The sequence below is a fragment of the Tribolium castaneum genome, chromosome 2 (assembly GCF_031307605.1).
Source record: "Tribolium castaneum strain GA2 chromosome 2, icTriCast1.1, whole genome shotgun sequence".
NCBI classification, from domain to species: Eukaryota; Metazoa; Arthropoda; class Insecta; order Coleoptera; family Tenebrionidae; genus Tribolium; species Tribolium castaneum.
The window spans coordinates 317885-328980 of NC_087395.1; positions in this window are offsets into that span (position 1 = coordinate 317885).

Consider the following 11096-nt stretch of genomic DNA (forward strand, 5'->3'; position numbering starts at 1 on the left):
AGATAGTATAAAAGGTGAAACACAAAAATAAAATAAAATTAGTAAGATTGAGATTTTGAAGGACTAACTGAGAAACTGGAAAAACTATAGGACTGGAAAAGGGAAAGTATAATAAATTGAAACTAAGAGGCTGAAAAAATAACAAACTTTGAATCTGAAAAGCTGAAATACAAAGGAAATTCCAACAGTGTGATTAATATTCTGAAGAATTAAGTGACTGAAAGAGTGAGAAATCTAAAAACTATACAACTGCAAAGCAAAACACAAAAAAAATCGAAAATTGAAGTTATAAGATAGTGAAATCACAAAAAACTGAAAATTTTAGTAAGTAAACGCTGAAATAATGTGTAACTAAAACACGAAAAACTAGAAACTTTATAACAAACATTTTTTAATGTAAAATTAAAAATTAATTAAGTTGATTAATCTAATATAAGTATATTATTTTTTAAACTACAGATAGGAGATAAAAAACTGTTTTAGTCCAAGGAGATTTTAAAGCAATAGTTGTTAGAGATTTTAAAAACTTTACCTTTTTTAACTTAAAAAAAGCACAAATTTTAAGCAAAATGCCCCAGTTTTTAAGATTTTTTAAAAAATCATAAATGTTGTATACTAGATACTCGTACGATTTGGACATTCCTATGGCTTTGACTACTTTTGATTACCTTTAAGTAATTTTGTTTTCATTTTACTGCTTTTTGCCTTTTTCTAGAAAATTGACTTAAAAACACATAAAAATTTTCTTTAAAAATACACCAAAAATTTCATCTACCATTTATTGTATACCAGCTTTAGTTGGTAATCTTGAAATTAATATTGGAGCTATAATTTACATGAAATAATAAACGAATTGTTTTTACGTATTTCTTAAAATTTTAGGAAAGCTTTTAGATACATTAATTGACCATGTTATTTCTATAAAGATAACAATAGTTTTTTTTTCTTTTACCAAGAGATAATTTATACTGAATTTGTTTTCTGCTTACTCGGTAAGCTACTACCTAACTAAAATATATGTCACATTTTTATTTGACGTCTAGTATTTTAATCCAGGGTGACTGTCCAGACAAACCTGATACCACCTAGAACAATGTAATCTTTGATTAAATTTAATTATTTTAATGATTACCGATCTGGTCAGCTGGAATCGGTATTATTGGTTGTATATTTATTGAAATTCAGAAATAACTCACTAGTGACTTATCTTGTATATTGACTGAAAGCTTTAAAAATTTGTTTCTGGTGTCTATAGTTTGGCATTCATTGTTTCTGTGATAGACTAATTGTTAAACATTTTATTTGCTTTAAAATATCGTCAAGTGAACGTAAATTAAGCCCAAACAATTTTTTCGTGGTGCACTTTTTTATTTAAATTGTTTTAAAAGAGTGGAACATTTGTGTTTTTTGTGTCAAGAAACATTTATTGACGTCCATTTTCAAGCGAAAACTAATGAAAAAATGTGTTATTTATGATTGTGGTATGAGCGGTTTATTATTATAATTCGTCTCATTGAAATTGTATCTCGAATCTATTTGGTGTGGGTTAAGTTGAAGCTGTTGGTGTCTGTCGTCGTCTTCTTCGCCTGTAGCGTGTAGCTAGCTGTTCACTATGCATTTATTCATATCCACAAGCCAGATGATAATATAAATAGCACAGAAAGTCGCGTTTTCTATCTAAATCACGTCGGCATATTGTGCGATGTGTGGCAAACTCATAAATTAAACTATAAAATTACACACAGCACATAACAATAATAATAATGTAAAGGCAAAGCAATAGCAATAAAAATTAATCGTAACGAATTAACCGCGATGATGATGATGACGACATGACAATTACAAACAATCCGAAAGTCGTAAAGATCTCGAGCCGATCGAGAAAAAAACGCGTCATAAAGATAACTATAAAACGTAATAAAACTGAAATCCGAAGCGAGAGAAATTCGGCTGAACTCAATTAATCAATAAAACAGTAAAACGCTCCCCCGTCGCCGTTAAGAGTGTAGGGGGTGGGTGATGGGGTTAAAGGGGACGGGGGTTGAAATGTGCGGTTTCGAGACGCTAGCCTAGAGAGAAGCAAGCAGCCAGCGCACGCGGGTTGTGGTCGCCGAGGAATCTCCCGCTATTATATTGAACACTGGCTTTACTCCTGCTGCTGCTGCTCCTGCTGCTAATGTTCGCCGTTGTTGCTCATCCGAGGCATCTGGGAACGTACGCATTTTTCGCATGACGTTGGCTCGTTCGTCCACCCACACACATGGAAATCTCCAAACAAACACCAACAAAAATTTGAAATTTCGCTGCAAATTTTGAAACTTAAACACGTTGGCTTTGTTGGTCTTAATTGGCAACACAAGAATATTTAGATTTAAAAACGAAATTTTAAACTATGAATAAGTGACGAGTAGAACTTCAGTTGTGGAAGTTGAGGCTCAAGGGAACGGCACGATGGATAAGTCAAGTAAAGCTTTGCAATGCAAAAATGTGCAGTCATTAGTTGATGAGAAAAAAGTCACGAATGACTAAATTCAATGCAAATCACTAAAATAACTTCAAATTTCACATTCGTCAAATAAAGTTCTAATGCAATACAGAAAATTGAAGCAGTGTCTAATTTAATAGGGGAATAAGGAAAAGAATTTACTTGCCACACTTTTGTCCGGAAACGCTTAGAAAATCATGAAACGGTGATGTTACTGTTTCTAGCCTGGGCGACCTGGCACTCCTAAAATCCAAACTGATTTACATTTTGAACGTAAAAATAAAAATTATTGTCGATTTGTGACAAATCTGACGGCAATCAAACAAGCATATTAGTAGATACTTATACAGTGCGTTAAAAATGTTAATCCACGCTTGCTGTGAAATTTTGAAGGGATGTTGATTTCTTACGATTACTTCATACAAGAATACTGGCGTTGGAAAAAAACGCAAGTAGCGCATTTGACATTAAAAGACAATAAAAATCTGTCAATCTAAATTCTACAGCAAGAGTTGATCTAAAGACTTTTTGGACGCACCGTATGATGTAAGTATTTCCTCATAAGAATAAGCATCTTTTTATGAATATGGATTTAAGTATTTACTTTTAGGTTGAATTGATATTTTTAAGTATCTATTTATAAGTAGATACTAATTTTTATGAATATCCCCCAATGTGTGTCACTGAAATAACCTGAAATAACTTCAGATTTTACATTCGCCAAACAAAGTTCGAATGCAATATAGATTGAAGCAGTGACTAATTTAATAGGGGAATAACAAAAAGAATTTTTTTATCTGCCACTCTTTATATTCTATTTGCTTCAGAAAAGAATGGAACAAAAACAATTTTTTAAAAGATTATTGCAGTGTATTTAAGAAGTATTAGGCAAAAGGAAAAATAACAAAATAACGTGAATTCGAATATTTTAGAGGATGTAGGCTTTTTGCAATAAATATTCCAACTTACTGTATCTTATGGTACGTCTACATTTGAGAGTACTCTCTGGACATTTATATCAAGTGTCGGACATAAAATTGCGCTGCTTACATTCCGAGAAAAGTTTTGAGTAATTTTTTTAAGCAATTCAGTCGGATATTTTAAAAAATGTAGATTCAGCAATATAAATAGTACTTATTACTCGATATTTATGTCAGATGTTAAAGTGCCATAATGTAAACAAGGCACAAATATTTCAAGTATCGGCAAAATATGTCAGACTTTTGTTGTATTGCGTTAATTTGAAGAAATTTATGAACAAAGTTTATTGCTTATCCCAAATCAGGGTACGTAATGTAGATCTAATTTCTCAATATTCTATTTCAAAGTAATAGGAACTACTTTTATTCCCGATTTTGACACTGACAATTGTTATAACTCATTTCGGCAGTCGTAGGTAAAATATAGTATTCGATTCGTGCATATTGGGCTCTATTAATACATTTGCTCACTGCATCCGTTCGTGTTCTAAACATTTCTCCGATAATTTGACTTGCATTATACATTATCTATATAATATTCGTCTCTATGTAATCTATTCTGTCACCGGTCTCTCACCTATAACATTTTTAAGATTATAACTGTTTTCAATATACCTACATATTCAACACTTTTTCAAATTGTAGTTCAAATTAGTCAAATAAATTATAAATTATGCTTTCTGAAAAAAAATAGATATACTTTTATAACAGACAATTGGAAAAACTGTTGGTCTTATGGAAGGCCTCACTTCTGGATATACAGAGTAAATGCATTACACTAGTTTACGGTATATCTATTTGTAGACTCAGATTTTTTTGCTGTTATGTTGGACCCTTTCTTGCCAACAAATTGTTTCTATCAGCTCCAGTTTTTGTAATATGGTAACGCAAGTTAGCATTTCTTTGAAAAAAGAACTTTTAGTCACTTACTTCTCTATGGTCTCAGACTTTTTTGCTGTTGTTGAGTAACTGACTAACTGTTAAACGCTGATTAAAAACTGCCTACAGCTTTTTCCTAACAGCTTTAGCTTTTGAGTTAAAGGTTAATCGTACTACAAGTTTCTACCAGTTTTAGTATTTGAAATAAAGGTAACTCATATTAACATTTTCCTCCAGAATTCTTGTTTCTGAGATATAGATAGGTAACTTATGTTAGCACTTTTTGCAATTTTCATAAACTCTAAACTAGAAACTTGAGTTGATAGAAAAATGTGGACATCAGATTATAAATCTACTGTTTAAAAGTATATAAAATAAACTTTTAAATTTGCGGCAAGCAACAGACAAAAAGTGAAATTTTGTAAACTAGTGTTTTTGGATTATTTCCGATTTGTTTTGCTAAAATTTCATTTCAAAACTATTATAATAATAAAACTCATGTTGATGCTATTAATGTTTGCCGCTTCATATAGTTAATGATAGGCATATAGACATCGAATATTATCATTCTCTATTTATTACGTCTCCAATTTGAAAATAAGCTTTGATATTAAAAGTGTTTTCTTGCACGGTGTAACAATTTAGTTGCATTTTGACGAAATTAAAAAAAAATTAATTGAATTTCACAGATTTGACATTTATTGACAGTGGATTTAATTGAGCAGAGCGGTACAAATTTTTTTACATGTAAACTAATTTTAAAGTTGACTAGATGAGAATTATTTAAAATTACATTGTATTTCACCCTGTAATTAACAACATGGTGCAAAACACAACTAAATTTTAATTTTAACGAAACTGAAAACCAAAGTTTTATTTGATTAAAATATTTCTGGATAATAATTAATAAAACATTTCTTTTTTTTCCTTTTTTCCTATAGCTTATCCAAAAATGTGTTCAGCAAACCAATATACAATTTGTCGGTACGTTCTCCACAACTTTAAATATTTTTCCGAAAAGTTTTGAAATTAAAACTCAACAACATAAATAAACAAAAATAAAAATCAACAATAGAAAAACCTTGTACTTAAACTTAATGAGTTGAACTTTATGCAAAACATGAATTGTCTTAACGTAAAATGAAAGCCAAATTATTAATAATTCAATGTTGGCGAAATGTTAGTTGAACAAGTTTTTTGTAGCTCTATTTGATCATTAGTCTCAATATTGCCAACTCAAGAATGTAATCAAATTATTTTGCGTGAAAATCGGTAATAGTCATTACTGAACGTCGGAGAGAACTTGAAACTTCTCCCGTAGAGCGACCGTATGACGGATACTAACATCTGATTACCCACGGATATGATTGATTGTATCGAGAATTGGCTTAATTTGCATAAGCCTTGCGGTAAATGTGGTTTTGCGTTTTATTTTGTTCGTTCGGTTGCAAGCAAAATTTGAGACATGGTTTCATCGGTTCAATAATCTCCATTCAGAACAAGAACTATTCAGAATTTGCGTGCTTGCCCATAGCCACGGTACATTGTTAATTAGCCGTCAGTGTCTGCTAACACGAAGACTTCACCGTCGTTATTTATTTGCTAAATCACGTGTTTCTTCCGGCAACGAACGTCCGGAACTGACCCGTTACGCTCCCTATTACTAGGTTACGACGCGATAAAAGCCACCCCAATGTTGTTGGTAAAAAGAGCAAAAGCTTTAACACATTTCCTTTACACGCATGTGTGTGTGTAATCTTCTTGCACTAGAGTTTTATTAATCTTCTTGGCCAACAATTCGGTTAAAAAAAAAATAAAACAAAAGCCGGGTTAAAAATAATTTTATTCATCGTCCGTTTAAACGTTTGTCGGCGAATTTGCGGTTGGGGCAAAATAAAGAATTAAACCGAGCGGTGGTCTATTGAAATGGGAGCTTCGCCGGCAGCACGTAGCTGACAAGCATTTTTACAAATGATTCCACTCGCATTCCCCCACACATGCACGCACACATTGCCACTGAATATTCTATGGAGCATTCAGCGGCTTTTCAGAGGGAGCTACAGGTGGCTCAACATAGATAGCATTTTTCACCGGCTTCTTTTACACTGATATCTCTTACGACTTTACGCAACAACTGAAAAATCACCTGAAAATTTCATCAGTGCTACGAAAAAAGATCCAGTAAATTTTTTTTACGTCTTTTTCATTTATTCAACCTTATCGTGTCGACAGAATGAAGCTTCATTGATTAACAACTAAAATAGTTTAATGAATATTTTAATGACCGCCATAAACTTTTGCTATACCACTATACCAAAGCAGACTAGTTTACTCGTAAGTTAGAGGAAAAAAGAATTAACTTAGTTTTATGTATAATTTGTTCAAAAACAACTTAAATCTTGGTAGTGTATCTATGTTTTCTTTGTGCACCATTAAATTTTTATTATGATTACTTCAAACCAAGGACCCTTTAAGCTAATCACTCAGGCAAGCTTATTGTGTGATTTATTGCAAACAGTCTGTAGTCTTTCAGACGAACCGATCAGTATCGTAAATATTTTCGGGTCACCCTTGTCAAAACATCTTATTGTTGAGGGTTGCTTATCTTAAACACTGTTATCTGTTGTAAAATTTTATAGTGCACAACGAAAAATTTCTTACAATATAGATCTGATCTCAGTAATACAAAAATGTTTTATTTCAAAGCCAAATAATAAATATAATTTAAATCATTTATAAACGTATGCTTTAAAATTTTCTGTTTCAAATGCAATAATTATTGGTTGTATTGTTTTCCCAGTAGAGTAATGTTATATGGCTCCAGTAATGTTAATTTTATTTTAAGTGGTTTCCATAAATTTAAAGACATAATGTTTAAATTTTATTTTGAAAATTTCTATTTTTTATTTTATTTTTTTTTATTTTATTTTTAAGTGTTTTCCATAAATTTTAAGAGAATATTTTTAAAAGAGTTCAAAGTATATCCATTTAAAAACAACAATTCAAAAAATTATATGTATAATGTTTACGTCATTATTAGAAGTTCCTTCTGATGAAGGAAGTATAAAAAAAATCTAAAACTTTTAAGAGTAGCTATACTTATTAGTGTCCCGTCTAATAAAAAGCTGACTTCAGTAAGTACTTCACTAATTTACACAAATATAATCTTTTTTGAAAAGTGCTTAAGGAAACCTTTACACTTTTTATTAGGAGATCCCGGACTATAACTTAGGTGGAAGTGAGATTTTAGAAAAAAAAAGAGAAAAAAAGCTATAGTTATAATATTTGACTAAACTTTAAGGGCTTAAAAATTAAAGAGTTTATATTTGAAAAACATCTATGTTCCAATCTAAATCCTAACAAAATCAACCAAATGCAAGAGTTTGTAAATTTTAGAATTAAAAATTACTTAATATATAAATAGTAGATATTTCTCACTGAAAAGTAAATAAATTATAAATTCAAAAAATTACATTTTCACATAAGGAAGTTTAACGTTGAGAAACTACAAAGCTGAAACACAGAAAACTAAAAAATATTACGATACCACCAATACCATATACTAAAAAATTCATAAGTTAAAAAGTTGGAAAATAAAAAGTTGAAATAACAAAACAAAAACGAAAAAACAGTGAGATTAAAATTTTAAAATATAGAAGTATAAAATAAAAACCTTATGAAATTGGAAAAAAGAAACTATAACTTAGTGAAACCACAAAAAACTGAAAAATTTTGGAAATGAATATGAAATATGGGAAAACAAAAAACTAAAATACTGAAATAATGAGAAACTGGATAACCGTCTGTCTGAAACACCCAGTATGGAACTAAAAGCTTGAAGGATTAAGAACCAGAAAATTTTTAGAGGTAAAATTAAAAAACTACTAAATTGAAAAATCTGATGTATTGTTTGTTTTTCCTTTAAATTTTTTTTCCTAATACAAAAATTAAAATTTTTTTTATTACAAATTAGGAATATTAATATTTCATAAATATCATAGGATATTTAAATCACATTTTAGATACGACAAGTCAGTTTAGGAATTCAGGAAAACAACAATTCCAATTAAACGGTGTACTATGAACATTATCAGTAGAAGTGAAATTTTCTTTATAAGCACTTAGTACCACTTAAAGTCACTTTGTAAAATTTGAAATACGAGCTAAAAAAGAAATACAAATTTATGATTTATCGTTAAAAATCATTCAAAACTTTATTAATTTAAGAGGCACTAATTCCAACAATTATTTTTAAAGTAAAAGGTGGAAATTGTTAAAACTTGTGAAACCACAAAACCGAAGAACAAGGCAATGGATACGCAATTCTGATTAATTTACTTTTTGTAACCTAAAAAAATAAAAGAAAATAAAACAAGAAGAAAATAACAAAAAGCAAAAGGAATTCCGGAGAAAAAATTAAAGAGCAGAAAAATGTGCTTTTATTTTAGTGCGAAAATACATTGAGAGTTTTTCTTGAAACAAAAGACAGAAATTGTATAACTTTATTATAATGTAAGAGAGTGATCTTTTAAATATTGCTGTTTTAAACCTTAGCAATGAGAGGTGAGCAAAATTACGCACAGAAACTTGATGGTAACTTTTTCTTGAATGAAATAATTCACGGAGACAGTGTGGTGAAGCTGAAACAAACAATTTATGGACAAACATTGACAAAAATAATTATATATTTGGTCTACCGGCAGCCTACTAACGCCAAATTTCCTTAATTTATAAATAAAACGAGTTGATATGTGGAACGATAATCTGAATAATGAATAATGAGACCATATTTAAGGTTAAGGTTGGAAAGCACCAAAAATTCACAGTTTTTTTCTTAGTTTAAAGTTTATAATATTGCACTTAGAATATAACATTTTTAAGGCTATATAAGATTTTTTTACAATCAAGTTGAAATATTCTCTAAATCGTAATTCCGAATCTATTATAGTTTCAAACTTTTTTACCTTATTGGAGATAACTATTTATTTCTATATTACCAATTTTGAGATTAATTCTCGAATTTAGTAGAAATTGACGAACATTTGCTCGCATTTAAATTCAAGCCAAAGCTTTTAGAAAATATTTTTTTTATTTAAATTTTGATCAATAAAATTGCAAGCTCGTTCAACATCTAGGGATCAAATTGTTAATAAAGTTATTTTAAAAATTATGGTGTCTGGTTGCATTATTCCTAGATTTGTGTCAGATTTATTTCGAGTTTCAAGAAAAGTTTTTAAAAATTACGGATAACGGAACCTTTCTAAGATCCGGTCTCTATTGATTACTAAACCCTTAATTACTACTCTCTTAAAAACTTTCCAAAAAAAAAGGAAGAGCCTGTACGCCAAGAACTCATAGTTGAATCTAAAATCGTTATAATATCAGGCATCCCTTTCAAGTCGGTAGCGTGCAAGGGTTGATTATGACGTCGTGATCAGATCTGTCATCCGGGACGAGGATGCTAGGGGCTGAATCAGCCGCCGCCGCCGGGTGGTAAAGGATGTTTTATTTGGGAAGGATATTAGCGGTGGTGGTGGTGAAAATTGGCGCGAGAAAACCATCTTTGACTTTCCAATATAAAAATCGTGCGTTTCGTTAGAAGCTGTGTGTATGTATCGTAAAAACCAATAAGCGGCTAGGTTAAAACAAAACCGCGCCAAACGCAGGGGAGGTTGAGACGGGAAATAACGCAAGAGGAAATATTCGAATATGCGAGGGCGGCGAAGGGCAGGGGGCGGCAGCGGCGGCGGGGGCGGCGGGCCCCATCGGGCACACAAAATTCGCATGGAATGAAAAACAGAAGCTCGTCAGGATACGGGTTTGTTGTGCGGGTAAGAATGCTTTATCAATTTCAATTTAGAGACACACATTATTTCACAATGTGACTCTGATATCGTTCTTAATTAAATTAATCATTCGGAATCTAACTCACGTACCCACAAACGTTGCTTTTCTATGTCGCCTTATTATTACAACAAAATGTATAGCAATCAAAATGGAATTAATGTAGTATTTTTTTCGGTTTTATTTTTTCTATTAATTTTTTACTTTTGTATTTGGAAAGAGTAATCAACAGAGACTGGATTTTAGGAAACTTTCCAAACACACAAGTTTTAAGGGCTTTTCCTAAAACTCGAAAAAAATTTGTTTTGTTAAAAATGGAAATATTTGACAACCTTTTTTTTCTAAATTCTTAAATTGAATTGTATACTAAATCAGTTTTGAACATCCCACAGTTGTTTTAACCCTTCCCTTAATTTGAAATAAGACATTTTTTACATTTTTTCATTTATATTTAATTCAAGATCAATATATAAATTTTTCATTTCATAGTTTTTACTTTATTTTATTTTACATCTAAAGATTTTTTCTTTATCAGGCTTCCAGTATTTTAGCTTTTTAATTTATTTATTTCCACATGGTATTTCATATTATTCATTTCCTCAAAGTTTTCGTGGTTTTATTACCTTATCTTAATATTGTTCTTATTTTTCCCTTTCATGGTTTTTTGATTATTGCTTTTTTTGTCTCTTCGATCAACAGCATTTTACTGTTTTTTGTTTTTTTTTTTAATTCCAGTTTTTAAGTTTTTAGCTTTCCACTCTCGTAGTTAATCGTTTTTTTCTTCAAATTCTAATGATTCAATTTATTAGTTTTTTTTGTTTTCCAGTTCTATAGTGTTTTCAGTTTCTCAGTTTGCAGTCCCTTAATTCTTCAGAACTTCAGTTTAAATTTATTTTCTCTTTCTCTTT